The sequence below is a fragment of the Carlito syrichta genome, unplaced genomic scaffold, assembly GCF_000164805.1.
Source record: "Carlito syrichta isolate Samal-C Ts95f unplaced genomic scaffold, Tarsius_syrichta-2.0.1 Scaffold309324, whole genome shotgun sequence".
Classification (NCBI taxonomy): domain Eukaryota; kingdom Metazoa; phylum Chordata; class Mammalia; order Primates; family Tarsiidae; genus Carlito; species Carlito syrichta.
The window spans coordinates 262045-280785 of NW_007253420.1; the positions used below are offsets into that span (position 1 = coordinate 262045).

The 18741-nt window shown below is 37.1% G+C and overlaps 1 protein-coding gene across 1 annotated transcript in view; it reads right to left on the minus strand.

Moving 5' to 3' along the window:
• Positions 1-17762, minus strand: part of HS3ST5 (heparan sulfate-glucosamine 3-sulfotransferase 5) — a 165114-nt gene extending 147352 nt beyond the window's left edge. The window contains exon 1 of the mRNA XM_008067167.1: positions 17694-17762. The gene's annotated coding sequence lies outside the window, so the exon portion shown is untranslated. The remainder of the gene's footprint in view (positions 1-17693) is intronic.
• Between the last annotated feature and the right edge of the window lie 979 nt (positions 17763-18741).

Here is an 18741-nt window from a genome sequence, read left to right on the forward strand (position 1 = left end):
CCACACATTGTTTTGCAGCCTTATGGAGGATATGACAGAAGGACATACTATCACACATTGGAATGATTTTGTGAGAACTGGCAAGCAGAGTGAAATCTTTCAAGCGTGGCAGTGGGTGTGGTCGGCAGCCACTTCTTGCAGTCCCCATCAGAGGGCTTTGTATTAACAGAGTACCTGCTAACAGACATGCTGCCCACTTCCACCCAGGCTCCTTAGTAGACATCGACAGGGAGTCAGTAGGAAGTCACCACAGGGTGTCTCCCCTCTAGGATACAACGTGGGGCTGCTTCCCTGAGGCCAGCTGGCCTGCAGAGTGTGGTCATGGTGGATATTCCAAGTTCCTGCCATTCCCTGGGAGATGCATGGATACAGGTGATGCTGGTATTTCACTGCTCTATTCCTGCTTACTGCCCAGAGTGATGGGTACCTCTTTTTTTGTTTTTTTTAAGTGAGAAAGCAGGGTTTATTGAGAGGACAGAAAAGCTCCCACAGTGGGAGGAGACCCAAGGAGGTTACCTGATAGGCACTTCCCTAATTTATTACTCCTCCTTTGAACCCTAAAACCATGGTGTCAATATTCATATTCTATGAGTCCTGATGGAGAAAACAAAATGCCAGTAGCAGTTTATTACTGTCTGTTAACAAGGATGTGAATTAGATCATAAATGCTTTTTATATATTCTGGGGATTCCCAATATTATTTGACATTTTAATAGTCTTCTAATTAACTTAGTCATGTTTATTTTTGCAATTCCATCAAATAAATCTTTTTCCATTTTATTCTATTGAAAAATTTAAGCTACAGAAGTTAATACTAACTTTATTGCCTGTGTTTACCATGCCCTTACCTCACCTGTTGCAGTAGGTAAGAACCTTCATCCTAGTTCATACATCCTTTTAGCCTCTCTCCCAGGTGCAGCATTTGTCTTCTGGCTTTCAGATTAAAGCATTCCCTGCAGTCTTTTCCCTTTTCTTCTTAACATTCCAATTTGGTGTATTTTCTCCTGCACACCTGCCCCCAGGTATCTTAACACAAAGTACAGTCCCAGTTTTAAAGTCCTCAAAATCTCCTGGGAAACCTAGTGAAACAGCAGGATATCTTGCTGCATAGGAGAGGCCTGTACACTCCTTCCCTGAAACTCAAAATTGTTTGCAGTTTTAACTCCACAGCCCCAGCTATCTTTGAGCCCCGGCCCACTTATGGTGAACGCCAGCAAATCGGATGATCTACTCATTGCTCACGTGTTCCACACACATTCCCATCTCTTTATTTGCCCATAAATTGCATCTTCAGTCCTTCCTCACGGGCTACAATGCTCTTCATTTTACCTATTCTGCTTTCCTCCCCATAAAAGTTTCCCCTTTCCCTGTTTTTCTGCCTTTATTCTCTGCTTTTTCTTCGCAAGAAATGTCTCATCTCATCCTTGGAATCATTCTGCCTCTCTATGAAGCTTTGTTTCATCTTGTCAACTGGAGTTATTTTTTTCCCCTCATAACATCTAATGATATTCATCTGCATCTTCCCTATAGCATATATCACTTCTTAAATTTTTACATTGAAATAAATTTAGACTTACAGAGAAGTTGTAAAGTTCCCAGTATACTCTTTAACCAGCTTCTCCCATTGTTAATATTTCATATACTCATAATGCAAATATCAAAAGAAGAAATTAAACCTGGTACAATGTTTTCATTAAACTTTAGAGTTCATTTTTATTTCACCAATTTTGTCCAGCAATGAACTTTTTCTCTTCCAAGATCGAATTCAGAATCCTACTTTGCATTTAATTGTCACATTTCCCTAGTCTCTCCTTCAAACTATGTCACTTCTTCAGTCTTTTAAAAAAATCTTTCAAGACCTTGACAACTTTTAAACTTATAATAGCATTACACTTGTACATGTATTCTGCTATAGGTTTCCTGCAAGATTTGACACAGAGACACATTTTTATTCCCAATTGTGTCTGGCACATGATCAGAGTTCGATAATTACTACTTAACTACATGTCAGAAACAATTAGAAAGGACAGTGACAAAAATCTACATAATTAAACACTGAGTTGAGTGCTATAGAGAAATTTAGGTTAGAAAGGTTAGAGAGCAAGACTGAGACACTGGAAGACACCAACTGTCTCTGCAGATGCCATATCCAAGCCTGTTTTCTCTAGGTTCCCGAAACAGGAATAACTGATGCATCCAACCCTGGAGCAAATCCTGGCACGTGAAGACCTAGAGGCCAGAAGAAGTGGCAGACGCAGCTTTAGTCCCTGCATGGCTTGTGTTGGCTTTTACTACCAACAGCACTCATGTGTCCTATGGCAGAAGAGGGTCCTGTACACTTGCCCACACCACTGAGCTACAGTGTTTACTCTATCCTCTCTTACACCTTGGTTTCTGTCCTGCAGCTTTTTGATAAAAACTCAGGACAGAGGACTCCAGCATTCTTGCCTGGGGCCCCAAACCCTGTCTAGTTCTATTTCTGGTTCTCCCTGAGGTGACTGATGAGCATGTCATGATGCCTTGAACCATGATGCCAACATTCACCTACTCTTGGATGTTTCTTGCTGCCTCGGTTTCCTTATGGCCATGACCTTTTGGCTCCTGTCAAGTCCCACCCTTCCTCTATGAAGCCAGAAGCATCCTCAGCTGGCAGTTTCATGCCTTTTGCTACCGGTTATCTTCCTTGGTCATTGAGGTTTCCCTTCCTTTCCCACTCTTCCCTACTGCTGAGTCCCAGAAGCCTTGGCAGGCTATTTCAGAATTGAGTCCATTCTCCTTATGATGCAGTTGTGCTTAGTCATTTCACTTTGTTACCAATCTCAGGTCACTTCGATGTCTGCTTATGTCTATACCCCACTACCACAGTAGACTGCATCTGTACGTGCTCGTTCAGGTTGAACTTGTTAGCTTTGGCCTTGTGAAGAGTCCATCCTTCTCCTTCGGTTGATTTTGGAGGGGTCTGATATCAACATTTGAAAGAGGGGATTGTTTAATTTCAGTTCCACACTGCATCAGATTCAGATCTTTCACAAAGATTCAGAAATACCCTCTGAGAGGATCAGGAACAATTGAACTGGTATCTGTTGGGTCTTAACCGGAGCTCTGTTGCATAATTTTTCATTTCTTTGGAAGACCTTACCACAAGAGCAAACATGCCTAGCAGGGTCCCAGAGAGGTGTTTTGACATTAGACTTAATAAAGCATGAAGAACTCATTAATAAATAATGTTCTGGTAGGTTAACAAATAAAGCTGAATGCACTGGCGAGACCCTGGAGGAAATCAAATCATTCATGCAGCCCTGCGACTTGTTAACGTGCAGCAGTCTCTTCATAGCAATCTGGCAAAGCCCAATGCAACAATGCACAAACAAAACCAACCCATCATAAATGTATGTACCTTCAGCTATGATGCAGGCTGCAATTTTTTCTTTTTCTTTTTTATACTCTGGGCCCAGAGTAATGAACAAATAATCTCCATTGATGCTGATCAGGACACATTCCAATGATACTTTTAATCTTTGCCAGAAGGGCAATGCCACTCACCAACATGTTTCCACAACAGCAGACACACATATGGACACACTTACTTCCTCTAATCCAATATCATTATCTTATTATATTCTGGGAGCTGACAAAAGTGAACTACAGAATGAGCTAATGTGTGTAGCCAGCCTAGTTTTTTCAGTCAAAATGGCTTCTGGTAAACTTTTTATTCTGACTCAGAAAACCTTCAGAAAATGAAACTCAGACATAGAGAAAAGAGTCATCTTCCCTTTTAAGAGACAGCAACAACAACAACAGCAACAAAACCCAAAACAAACAGAAAAACCTGAACATGCAGTGTTTCTAAAGAATACTTTTCTGAATTCAGTGGCTTGCATGGTTTTATTTGAAGAGAGACTGTGTGGCTGCCCAGAGTAGGTGAAAGCCCTTGGGGCAAACAAGGATGGGAAGAAGGCTTGGGTGTTTTGGGTGGCTGTATTTTTCTGGTGGTGCTGTCGCACTGACCTCAGTTGCTTCTTCACGAAGCTCTTTTCATGATTATGAGCTAAGTCCGGTGTCAGCTAAGCACGACTCGCTGGTCTCAGTTGCTCAACAATCTGGAGGGACAGAATCTTTGGCTCTACTCTTCAAAGTGGCCGCATTCTTCCTTTCACTAACAGGCTTAGCTGGAAAGCCCACCGCCATGCAGTAACATACACACATTTTCAGGCAATGTTTTGATGAAACAACTTGTTGGGCGGGTTCAATTTCAACTCAAAGGACTTGCCAGTCATACCCATATACACATATTTACATATCTTGCCAGACCTTTCATGTGGTTATGATGACAAAGCCATTAGACTGCTGTTTAAATCCTGTTCCAAAGCTTCACATTAAAAGCACTTATTATCCTATAAAAGTATTCTGTTAAACAATCTTACTTCAATATGCCCACAACACTCTACATGCGTATCTGTAGACTAGGCATACATAGTTGTATAATTATATGAAGTTATATATTTATAGTTTCTTCATTTTCTAGTTAATGGAAACAGTGAAAATGAAGGAATAGTCAGGGTTCAGAGTCTGCATGACAAGATTTCACTTTTGAGAAAACAAAAGGCCATATGGAATAGTTGAAATGAAGTGTAATCTGTGTCTACTGAGCTTTATAACATGCTTTACATCAACAATCTCTTTTAGCTTCAGTAGTCCTAAGATGTTGGCACTATTATCATCTGCATCTTACCTATGAGGAAATTGAGACTTAGCAAATTGATGGCTTTCAAAGTCACCAACCTGTGAGTAACAGAACTGGGGACTTGAATTTAGGTCATCTAATTCAAGGCTCCTATTCTTAATGACTGTTCTATACCACCTTGTAAGTCATAAGAAAACTCAGTCGCTGATGGCTATACCCCTAACCTGGAAAAAATGAGACTTTCTTTCCTGACCCTCACTGCATTAAAATAAGTTTAAGGTTAGCCAACATATTTAAGTTATCTTACTGTATGAGTCCAGTAAACATTAAGTGGTGGCCGGGCTTGGTGGCTAAGCCAGCACTTTGGGAGATCGAGGTGAGTGGATTCCCTGAGCCTGCAGGTTCAAGACTAGCCCAGGCAACTTGGTGAGACCTTGTCTCTACAATAAATAAAAAATTAGTTGGGCATGGTAGTACGTGCCTGTAGTTTCAGCTACTTGGGAGGCTGAGAAAGAAGGATCGCTGGAGCCCAGCAGGTCGAGTCCGTGGTGACCATGAGCGTGCCACTGCACTCCAGCCTGGGCGACGGAGTGAGATTTCGACTCAACAACAACAACAACAAGAACAACAACAATAACAAAACATTAAGTGGTATACATTGTTCCATATTTCACTTCCCATAAGTGACGACTTTCAAAGCCACAGTGCAAAACAAAATAAAAAAGAACATATCCATTTCATTACATGAACATCTAAGTAGTTCTGGCTTCAGTGACAAATTTCTTTTATATTTACACAAATATATATTGATATAAATAATTTACTTCATAAACTAGACAGCATTCATAACCTCAATGTTAAAAACTTTACTTATTTTGGAAAAGAGAAAAACTTAGTTGAAAGGCTACTCAGCCCATTAGTAGGTTTGAAGTTTTTTGGGGAAAAAAGTGGTTTCCTGATGAATTGTGATTTAAACAGCCTACCCTACAGAAATGGGAAAGTCACACTGTGATTAGGTTTAGTCTTAGAGTTGTGTTATTTTATCCTTGTTAAGAATCAAACACCTAATTTCCTCCATACAAAGCCTAAATCACTGGGAAATATACGCTAGCCGTCAAGACACCGATAAAACTTTTTTGTACTTTTTTTTGGCCTAAGTTTCTGCATGCACTGAACTTATTTACATATAAAATATAGGAGAATTTGTGATTGCCCTGTCAATTCACATAGAAATTTATATTTAGTATTAACTTTTGTGCAATCTGACTTCTTATGTCTCTGTACATTACTTCCTTAAATACATTGAAATTGTACTTGGCATTTCTTTGTTACCTTTAGAGTGGTAAGTAGATTGTTTTAATAACAATTCTACTTTCCATAGTGAGTAATTTATTATGCAAGTCCAAACTCCAGACACAAATGTGGAAATGCAAACACTCATTCACAACACATGTGATGCCCCAAGGCACGATTGCTACCTCCTAAATATTAGATATTGTATTACATCATATTGTCTGTCAAGTTGTACTTCCAATCACATTAATTTTATTCTTACCAATTTACATAATGTGTGAAAAGACAATGAAAGGGAAAGGTAGATTCAATTTTATTTGGCCCAAGAGGGAAGCTACAACACTCTTGGACCATATAGGTTTACACAGAGGGGATGAGTGGCCCAGTTATCCCCTTGTTGATCAGAGGACTATTCATCTATGAAGTGATTAAAAACGAAAAAAAAGATGTTCCTTTGGGGGAAAGAATATGCACAAAATGCTGTTGCCTTCTAAATCACATACATATTCATGGAGGAGGCAGGAGAGGGATGAGCATTTGCAAAGACATCACATGGACTTCACACAAAATGAATTCCATCAATCACAAAGAAGCATAAATTAGCCATTTTCACAGTTTTTCTTTCATTGGTGATCTGAAATATATTAGCGTCGCATTTTCTCAAGCATCGTTTTTGGTTATTACTGAAAATAACAAACAATTAGTCTAAAATGCCTAATGCTAGAATGCTAACAATTAGCCATCCCATTAAGAAGAACCAGATGTAGTTTTAAATTATAATTTTCAATTAACTTTATTTATTAATAGAAGACTTTAATTGAACAGTGTCATGCATACTGGAACAGATAGAAGACTCAGTTTTTAGCTTCTTAGTCGTGTCGGATTTACAAGCGTACAATAACAGAAATAGAAGCTGGGTGAATTATTTATTTTTCTACTTTATTCATTACCAGAGAAAACCATCAAAACCTTCAAAGTTTGCAAAGTGGTCATTAAGTCTCCTGGACTCTGGGTGCTGAAAGCAGTTTTTCATAATTATTCATATCAATCATTCAGAGCCCTGTACCTAATGTTACCCATATTTTAAAATTTACTTAAAATTTCAATTATATTGGTTTAATAAATGGTATGCCTGTGAACACACATGAAAGTTCTAATCTGTGCAATGAGAAACTCCATTTTACCATTACATAAAGCTACGGTTATATCCTTCATTTCAAGAAAATTTAGAATCCATTTGTGAGAACCAAATGTAAAATATTTTATGATGTATTAAAATGCTTAAACTGAGAACTGTCTTTGAAAATAAATTGATATTGCTTTAATTGCTTAATTTTTTTTGCATATGAAACTCCCTAGGCTTAGCAGACAGTCTTTATACTTTGCTTTGTGCTTTGAATATATTACCTCTCTGCTCTATTAAATCTACTGAAACTTTCCAGTGAGTTATATAATTTTCCCTTATGAGGGTTCAGAGAGCTTTCACATGACTCTGTATCATTTCCCAGGGACTTGGGAGGAACCCAGGGCACAGATGTTACTAAGTTGTTTGCTAAACTCAGCACTTTACTACTTACAATTTTCTCCTTCCATAATTCATTGACAAACAATCCAGTTGTGTTCCATTTGTGCCATATACATTAATTAATTGATAAATAATTTCATAGCTTCATGCACATTTCATTTATTTTTCAAAGGAAAAAATTTCCAAGGCTTGTTCTCATTTTTTTTTTAATGTCACATTTTAGGAGTGCTGAAGAGGTTAAGGTGAAGTAAGGTCATTTCTGAGAGCTTAGGCACACTCACTAAACGAATCACTCTGTGAAATTCAAAGATATGGTCAACTTTCCCTAATGTTAAGCGAGTTATTACTTAGGCAATAGACAATAAAAAAACTCAAGTAGAGTGAAGTATTAAAAAAAAAAATACTGGGTTGGGATTTAAAAGAATGGGTTTCTATCCCAGTTCTGCCACTAACTGGCTTCTGAGATCTGCAAACACCATCTAACCTTCACAAATTACTTATCCTCTCTGAAACTCTGTTTTCATACAAAGTAAAGGTAGTTGGACTAGAATTTCTGGGATTACTTCCAGCTTAATCAGACTGCAATTCTACAGCATTGGTGGTTACATATGCATGGTAATCAGCATGAAAATCACTATTGAAGTGGCATCACAACATTAACTAAATTAAGGATGATTATATATTATTTTTCTTAACATATGTATTCAAATATAGAGTTTGGTCTTCATTTTTTAATGATAATCAAGCAAAATGAGTTCCATAATGAGATACTTTCAGAATCCAGGTTAACTCTAAAAGTTAACATATTCTGATGTTTGATTACTTCATGTTTGAATCTTTGTAAACTAATTAGGCATTGTTTAAAATCAAATTAGGCATTGTTTAAAAGACAACGATTATAGTTACACTGATACTATAATAATTAAAAGTTCCTCCATGAGTTCTAAAGTATCAGAAAAAAAGAAATAAACTTAAATTTATTATTCTTCATTGTTCAACCCCTTTGAAAATCCCACAGCATTACTGGTTAATTAGACCACCTGTAATAAAACCAAGCAAAAACACTAAGGCTAAAAGTTTGGTAAACACATGCAGTTGATTGCCTTAATTTGGAAAAACCTTAAGGTAAGTGTCTCAGGAACGAACATCAATGTAGAGAAGCTGACCATACACAAAGAAAAAGTGTGCAATAGTCCCTAATAATGACTTCACCCTTCAAAACTAATTCACATATTCTGATTTTAAGACACCTAAACTGGACATAGAAAAGCATCTGCCAGATGCTCATGAAGGAACAGCAATGAGGCTATGCACGTACTCATGGAATACAAGGAAAGGTGCATGTGTACCCTACTAATGAAAGAAGAGCAACAGGGTGGACACACCTGACACATGGAGGAAGAGCAATGGGGTAGATGCTCCTGACTCATGAAGGAAGAGTGACAGGGCAGATGCACCCAACTCATGGAGAAAGTGCAATGGGGCATATATGCCCAACTCATGGAGTAAGAGCAATGGGGTGGATGTACCCAACTCATGAAGGAAGACATGATTGGAGGCATCCAACTCGTGGAGAGAGAAAAATGGTGTATATGTGCCCAATCCATGGAGGAAGAGAGGTGGGGCAGACATGCCCAACTCAAGGAGTAAGAGCAGTGGGGCAGATGTGTTTAACTCATAGAGGAAGAACAATGAGGCAGATGCACCCAACTCATGGAGGGAGAGCAATGGGGCAGACACACCCTACTCATGGAGGAAAAGCAATGGGGCAGATGCATCTAATTCATGGAGGGAGACCAATGGTGCATATGTGCCACATTCATGGAGGAAGAGCAATGGAGTGAAATCACCCTACTCATGGAGGAATAGTAAAGAGGTGGATGCACCCAACTCATAGAGGAAGAGCAGTGGGGCAGACACAGCCTACTCATGGAGGAAGAGCAATGGGGTAGATGTGCCTGACTTACGGAGGAAGAGAAACAAGGTGGAAATACCTTACTCATAAAGGAAGAGCAATGGTGTGTAGGAGTCCTTCTCACGGAGAGAGAGCAATGGGGCTACACACCCTACTCATGGAGGAAGAGCAGTGGGATGGATGTGCCCTACTCATGGAGGAAGAGCAATAGTGCATATGCATCCCGTTCATGGAGGAAGAGCAATGGGGCATACGTGCCCTACTTATGGAGGAAGAGCAATGGTGTGCATGAACCCTATTCATGGAGGAAGAGCAACAAGGTTGATGTGCCCTACTCATGGAGGAAGAGCAGCAGTGCCTTTGCAGCCTACTCATGGAGAAAGAACGACGGTGCGTATGCACCCTACTCATGGAGGAAGAGCAACAGGGTATACACGCCCTACTCATGGAGGAAGAGAAATGGTGTGTATGAACTCTATATAAAAAGAAAGCAACAGGGTGGACATGCCTTACTCATAAAGGAAGAGCAATGATGCATAGCACCCCACTCATGGAGGAAGAGCAACAGAGTGGATGTACCCCACTCATGGAGAAAGGGTAACTAAGGAAGAGTAAAGTGACTACTAGAGCAAGAAATGGAGAGAGAATAGTCTGTGGCTATAAGACTGACTATGGCACTTATTTCCTCTGTTTGATCTTAGCCAACTTGAGAAAGCTGTCATCTTGAATTTACTTAGTCAATGGAAAAGACCAATGTCTTAGTGACCTGCTTTAATGTCATATGTGGTTGATACAGCTATGATTACTTTTATATCAGCAGACAAAATACAGTGTTTAAGCAATCTTTACATTTTCAAACAATGCAAGGAAATTTTGGACCACATGATTGATACATAATAGAGAGAAAGAAATTAAACTGGAGAAAATGTATGTAAATTAGAAAGAATGTACTATCTAGGAAAAATGCTACTATAAAATATAATAGCTTGATTTAAATTTTTTTGCTAAGTTAATATGTAATGGGGCCAATGTATTAAATTTCTATATTTTGTATCTTTACATTTTAGTAAGAGCATCCCATGCCAACATACATGACATTCCTTCATAATTTTAGGTTAGAAAAAAATCAGCTTTTTTTCTCTCATAATTTTTCATGCTCTACAAAGTTTGCCATCATAAACCATTTTGCATTTATTACAAATAGTTATTACATTAGAAAAGCAATTCAATTGCATTCCATTTCACTTGTGAAGCTAAGCGACTTTGTATGATAACTAAGGGGAGTTAATGGGACTGTGTTTGAAGAATGAGTTACCTGGAACTGAAGTTACTACTTGCTTCTAACTGAACTTAGGCATCTGTAAAATGAAGGCAAGGAACCTGCTGTGAGGAGAATAGGAAAATTATTATCATCTGCATTCCTAAATTGAACAAGAATTTTTGCTCAGCAGAAGCCACTTGACTACAAACACTCTGAAATTATATCCTGCTGTTAAGAATACCTGTTTGGGGTAGGGGGAGACCAAACCTTCCACTTTTCTTCAAATCAAAAAAGTTTCATGCATGTATTTATAGCCTTAGTGGAAGCTGGCTTTCTTTCCTTTTAAAAGGAGAAGCATCTTGAAACCTCTTTTAGCTAATAATGAGAAAAGTGTTGTGATTAGTCAAGTACTTAGTTTTTGGTTACTAGGTAGTCTTGATTATCTTTAATATAGAAATACTTTGTCTCAGAAATAAATTTCAGTATAAATGTTTTGCCCTGTAATACAGATGATGGCTTTTTCTATGTAGTCAATCACCTAGAAATGACCTATTTCTATTTCTTGAGATGTTTTAGAAGTTATGTTTATTTACTGAACAAACTTCCTTGATAGCACTGAACACTGTCCTCTCTCCATGATCACAGACCTTCATTATGTGTTATGCCCACCAGCATTCATGACAGAGTCCCTCTTTTCTGTTAGTCCAAGCTCTTGGGTGCTAACTTTCACCTTTCCTGATATTAAGGTTTTAGTCTCTAATTTATTTAGTTGCATTTTCTTAGCATACCTTTGCCTATCTTGGCATTTTCTAAGGTTTGAATTATCTTGTTTTGATTATACACTTGTGTGCACTTAGAATCTTAGAACTGGGTTTTGCAAAATATTTGTGAAAATATTTTGTTTTAGTGAAGAGAATGTATGTCTTTATATGGATCAGCTAGCTTACTGTATGTACCAACTTCTTTCTGGTGTGTCTTTCTAATTTTGATTAGTTTTAGTTCTGCATTGTCAGGACATTATATTTTCATGTTCTATTCTGCCACTCTCATCTTCATATTTACTTTTCAATTTAGTTCTAGAGTTAAATATATTCAATGCTCGCAATCAATTGGTTTGCAGTAGTTGTTTTCTTTGTCTTTTTCAGTTGGAGTCTCACTCTGTTGCCCAGGCTAGAGTGCAGTGGCATGATCATTGCTCACCGCAGCTTCAATCTCTTGAGCTCAGGTGATTCTTCCACCTCAGCCTCCTGAATAGCTAGGATTACAGGCATGCAGCGATATGCCTGGATATTGTTTTTGTAGATCTTAGGTTTCGCTATGTTGCCCAGGTTGGTCACGAACTCCTGAGCTCAAGTAATCTTCCTGCCTTGGCCTCTCAAAGTGCTGGGGTTATATGCATGAGCCACCATACCCAGCCTGCCCTAGTTTCTACAGTTACTTGTTGGTTGGATAGAGTTGATCCTCTAATAGTTGTTTCAGAAGGGCTCATGTTAGCAATATTGCCCAAGTTCCTGTATGTTCAGAATATGTATCTCTAGTCTTTCATATTGAAGGGCAGACTGCCAGGACATAAAACCCTTGGCACCCATAATGGTGGTGAATTCATTATCTGCCATGGCTTCCTATGCATTGTTGGATATCTCAACTGCTACTAGCTTTTGTATTTTTCAAGCTTCGTTAAAATCTGTCTCATAGAAAACTTCTATTAGAGTAGTCCATGGTTTCTTCTACATAAAACCCTTCAAATTCCTCTCCAGGATAAAAGTCATGAAGAATTGAAGGGAAGTTCTTAAGGCCAAAATTTCTCCAAAGCACCTTTTAGTAGATTCCATGCTGTGTTTGCTCAGGGTGTTCTAACCATTGCTTCTTGCTATCCTTGTGAATTCCTGATAGTTCTCTTTTAAAGCAAGTCAGAGTTATAATTCTAGGACTGAAAAGCACCACTAGAATCATCTGGTGTAAAGGCTCATTTTAGGATTGTTGGGAGCCAGCCATGGAGGCCCACTGAGTGTTAGGGATCAGGAAGGGCCATTGACCCTGAGACCACTAGGATGTGTTCGGGAGCTATTTGACCCCATTTCTTTCCCCTTTCTACCCAGCACTAACCAGATTAAGCTCCTGTGAACTCAAAACATAAATAATTCTGAGACTGGGACGAACAAGCTAACTTTAGAAACTCATTGCTCCCATTCTTCCACAAACTGCAGTTTTGGCTTTCATACAACTTGTAATTCAAACTCGTGTCACATCTAAGAGCCTTAGTATTGGTCACAGGCTTCTGGGTCATGATCTTAGGATTTATTGAAGGTGTAAATGTAGAATATAGTTTTAGAAGACAGTCATTTTGTTGAAAGAATGCGGCTGGGTTACTTGCAGGTAGCCCACTGTGAACTTTGGACTGGGCCACATTCCAAACATTCTGGGATGGGCCACTTTCGTTTGTAAAGTAAATACTTAAGCTTCTATAGAATTGTTTAACTTGGCATAAATCAATCAGCTTAGGATGAAAAAGGTTTATAGAATATGTCCGTCATGGATTAGGATATCCTTTGTTATGGGATTTTAAGATTATCATATGAAAAGGGTTTAAAGGCAATCATTGATTAAGTTTTCATGGGTTAAGGTTTCTGGTGGGTGGGGGACGCCCCTCCCACATCTGACTTTGTGTATAAAAGACCCGTTGTAATTCCCAATAAAACACACACATCACTTCTGCACTAGACCGGAGTCCAGTCTCTTTCTTTCTCTCTCTCTCTCTTTCTCTCTTCTTCCCCGCAATCGCCGATGCCATCTCCACCTTTGGGGTACCCTGAACCCGGCTGGAGTTGGTCTCCGGCATAGGATGAAGAAACTGAGGTACAGAGAAAGGTAAAGAGATTTTCTCAAGGTCAGGCCACTAGAAGGAGGCTGAGTCAGACTTTGAACCCCAGTGATTTCCAGGCAAGAGTTCTTTCCACTTCACCAAGTCCTTAAAAAATACAATGATCAAAACTGTTGCACTGCACTGAAAAACTCAGTGCATGTCCCATCACATACACCTAACATCTGTTGGATAATTATCATTGAATTCCATATTCTAACTATGGGATAACACATACAGGAGAGTGATACCAGAGAACTTGCAGTGGGTTTGCTGTTCATCTACGTACATTGTCATTTTTATTTTCTGTTTCTTGAAAAGGAGAAACTTCAGACAAATGCAGATTTAGTTTTCTTACCCCACATTCTCTAAACCATCATTTTGAAATAAAATTATACAGCTTATGCTTAAAACATAAGGGCCAGATTTTATCTTCAAATATACCACCCACTCGCAGACCGCAGAATTTGGCCCTAAAAACCCATTAACAAATATTGTCATTAAACTAAACAGCTAATTACTTTGGATTCAGACAGAATGAACGAAATCATAGGCCAACTGCAGCTGGTAGTAATAATGGTGAGACTAACCGTATGTTACACTAGAGATTTACAGAACAAAGACATGTTAACACTATTTTTACCAAACATATAAAATTATCCTCTGAAGGGAACAAACCACTATAGTGAGAAAATTCTTTAAAGCACACTGGAATTATTTGGTACAAGAAATAAAAAAAATCTTTTCAAGGAACTAATTGCCATAATTTGAAATTATCAATGTTCAATGAAGAAGACAAAATGAAGAATTTTATCCCACTATAATACTCCACAAATGAAGAGTTACATCTAAAACTTATTTTTGTTTAATTGGATGTACTATTCTCATACTCAAGTTTAAGTTTAATACTCTATGACAGAAGAGCTTTGCTTTAAGTCTCTTTTAAAGAACCACAGACAGGATTTTCTTATAGTTCTACAAAAGTGAATTTTCTAAATAATTAATACTTTATCAGATCTTTAGAAATTTTTTAAAGCTACATTAATAAAACATACTTTAGGAAAAAAAACCCGAGAGGCAAGCAATATCAATTAATTTTATCAATTGAGGATAACTATCTATTATTCTAATTAAAGAATATTTTGATTTATTGCAATTTTCTACATATGAATCTGTAGGTTTTAAAAAATAAAAATGGGACCCCATCATAATACGGTTTTATAAATTCTTATTTTCATTTATGTGTATTATGAACATCTCTCCATATCAATAACTGTATTTTTACTCTATAAATGTTAATGATGTTCTAACTTCTTAGTGAGAATAATCAACACATTTTAATCTTTTTGTGTATCTCACAGATTTCATTATTACACTCTTTCATAATTACATCGAGGCTCACGAGAACTTTAACATATTTCATCTATTATTTTCTATGCTGATGGTCCTGATGACTCTGCTGCTCTAAAGCTGTATCTTGCTTTTGGTTGTTTTTTTTTTCACAATATTAGATTTTCAGATAAACCTGACTAACCCCGAACTAAACCTAAACATGGCTGTGCACAGTGACTCACTTCTGTAATTGGTCAACTTAGTAGAAGTTCATCTCTATGAAAAATATCAAAAAAATTAGCTGGATGTGGTGGCAGGCACCTGTAGTCCTAGCAACTCAGGAACCTGAAGTGGAAGGATCACCTGAGCCCTGCAGGTCGAGGCTGAGGTAAGCTAAGATCCTGCCACTGTACTCCAGTCTGGGTGACAGGGTGAGGCCCTGACTCAAAACAAACAAACAAAAAATAAAGACAAAAATAAATAAATCCCTAAACTTTGTTTTCATTTCCAGATTAATGATATGAAAGGTCATCCACTGACAACTAAAATAATAGTTTTAAAATTCAATTAAAAAATAGTTTTAAATTCAATTACATTTATAATACTGAGGCACTTTTCTCACTTTGGGAATCTTCCTCTTGGAGGGAAATTCCTCTTACTTTTCTTACTCAATAAATCATTATTTAAAACCACATGCTTAGTTTCTCTGTGATGATAAGTTATGCCTGACCAGATTGTTGTGTGCTGCTCTTTGTGTTAGACTTCTATAGGGCAGAGTTGAAAGACAAAATGCTGTTACACATGAGGGGATCAGACTAGAACATCTCAATGGCCCATTTCTGCTCTAAAACTTTATGCTTTTATGAGTCTAGAAAGTTTCTGTAATTTATTCCTTTTTTTGTATGTATTATTTCCTAAGCGTTGAGACTGCCTCACTCTGGTTCTCTGAGACCACATTGTAACTTTTCTTTTGGGAACTACAATTTAAAAACATAGTCTGATAAATATGCCAATGATAATGAATATGATTCTCTTGAGGACACAACTCCATTTCCTCTTCACCTGCTCCTTTTACAGAAAAAGATAAATTAACAAAAAAGAAAAAGAAAGAAAGAGATACAGAGAGAGGCGGTAAGAGTAATTTCTACATTTTTCTGAAATAGAAATATTACAGAAAATTTGTACTAAAAGCTTATTAGATTTTATTTGGAGACTTTATTCAATGATACACTTGTACACTACAGATTTGGGGATTTTGTGTTCATGTTTGGCTCTGTTAATACTGAGAACAATTCTGGTAACAGGTGCCTATGAAACTTCATTATTACAGCTAATCCGATTCTGTAAATTTTTATTTTGAATACTTGAACAGAACGCTGCCTTGTTTTATGCATTTGACCACATTCAGTTTTCTATGTGTAATACTAATAGAAAATATGTGTAGCTAATTGGCACTACAGGGATGTACTTCTTTTTGATGAAGGGTTTATTTTTGCCTTTTGATATTTTATGGACAAGAAATTCTACACAACATAAAAAAGTGCAGACAAAGACTAATGAAGAGAGAGACAAAAATATCTACAAGTCTGAAAGTAAATCAAAGGCTTTTTATCGAAAACTTCATTCTTTACTATAAAAGCTATATCACATTGAAACTTTAAACAATTAATTACAATTTAAGATCTAAATATGTACCTAACTAATCCTTTCTTTCACTGGAATAAAAAAATCAAATATTGTATAAACTTAAAATTGCAAATGATAAAAACGAAGTTGCCAAATGACAGACAGGAAATAGAAATATGATAAGGTGATGTTCAGTACATGTACATGTAATCTGCCATAAATAAATTGCCATAAATATATTGCACATCTTATAAGCTATTATCTGCCAAGAAAAACAGAGAAGCACAAACATAGTAAGCAGATGTGTTCTTTTGAAATCTAAGGCTTTTCCCTTAGTTTTCAAAATGAGGAAAAAGGATACAATCACACAATGTAGAAATGCTTAGCCAACCTTAGTAATCCTCATGATTTTCATGTTCTAGATATTTCTCATAGTTAGATCCAATAATCTTAAACATCTGAATAAATCAAAATATGACATGGAAACGAGTGACAGTGAAAGGTAGCAGTGACAGAGCTAGCCCTCTAAAAGAGAAGTAGTGACCCCTGAGAGTCAACTCATCATTGTGAACTTTAAAAAGGAATATTAATGAACATCAATAATTAGGGCTGTCCAAAAGGGAACACACATTTAGCTCCTCTGTGCTAGAATTACCCCTTCCTGATTCATTCTAATGACTAAAAGAAGCAAACAACATAACAGGACAAGTTTAATATAAAGTCTGGAAATGAAAAGCAGATTAATTGAAGGCCATTGTGTGTGTTTCTCAAAGGCCCAAGACACACTTCCGTCAGGATCACCTGGTGGTGGGTAAATGCAAAAATACAGATACTGGGACATATCTCAGCCCTAGAGGATCTAAGTTTCTGGAAATATGCCTAGGAATTAGCATTTTAAAGACTACCCCCTTGCTTTCATGTGACTCAAATGCATATTAAACTTTAAGAATCACAATATGTCATACTTTTTGGTGTAAAACTGATAATCAAATATCAACATTTTCACTGTCTTTCTCATACTTACATTTACATGATCTATAACAACTTTTAAACATGGTGCTTTATTTATTTCCCTTTTTTGCTATGAAGGTGGATTTTTAAAAATTTTACTATTTTTAAATATTTTATTAAAATATTATTCAATTTTGATATATTTAACTTATAGTAAAATGTGAGTTATACCCCAAATTCACTTACCTTCAAATCTTTGTGCTCATTCAGAAGGTGTTCAACTTATATGATGAGACTTTCAAAAGAATTGACAGGGTGGATTCTCTCTGTAATTTCCAAGGGTTTTAAGATGGCCAAGGAGACGCCTCCAACAATACTGTGGAGCAGATACCACAGCTGAAGTCAGTGAGTACCCGGAGATCTCTAAACAGAACAGAAAAACAAGTGATTGGTCACCTGTAATTCATACAGAATCCGCTACGGAGAAGGTTATTTTCAGTGTTACTAAATTTAAACTTGGCCTGGGTTTGCTGCTCCCTGATTGAGCACAGTTGTCATTTAAAATTTCATGTCATTGTAAAGTCAGAATTGCATGATAATACTGCCTACAGAAGCTTCTGGTTGGATTATAATTGTCTATTTTTTCTAAACATTGCATCAAGTGGTATGATTACTAATTTTATTTTTGATATGCAGGTGCTATATTTTGCAGCTGAATTTCTTTCCAAGTCAGGTGAATGAGGTCTCTTGGAAACATTTCTTTACACAAAACTCTATCATGCCATAAAATATAAAATGGGATACTTTTACTAAATCCCCAAAGAATCATCTGGTAGTTTTGCTATATTTCCTTTCACATGGGTAATGCTTGCTGAGATAATCAGGCATAAACAAGAATATAATTTCCTTTCTAGTCAATATGTGTTGCTTACTCAGAGAAACCAAAATTCTAGCATCTCTGCTGAATGAGTTAAACAGAAGTTGGTGGTAGTTAATAGAAAAAGAGAATAAACTATCTATGTTTAAAATTGGTTATTAATCATGCAAGTATTCCCCTAGAAATAGAAGAGGTAAAATGACAAATAACTATAAGTTCAAATTCAAAACAACAAGAGTGCATATATGTGCAGGCACAGAGTACAAAGGAGGACCCTCAAAACTAGAATTTATTCATAAAAATTGTGTATTGATTCTTACGTGTTTAAACTTCAGTCACCCTCAAAATACTTTCCATTTGATGCAATATGCCTATCGAGACACATTTTCCACTGCTCAAAACAGTTTTTGAACTCGT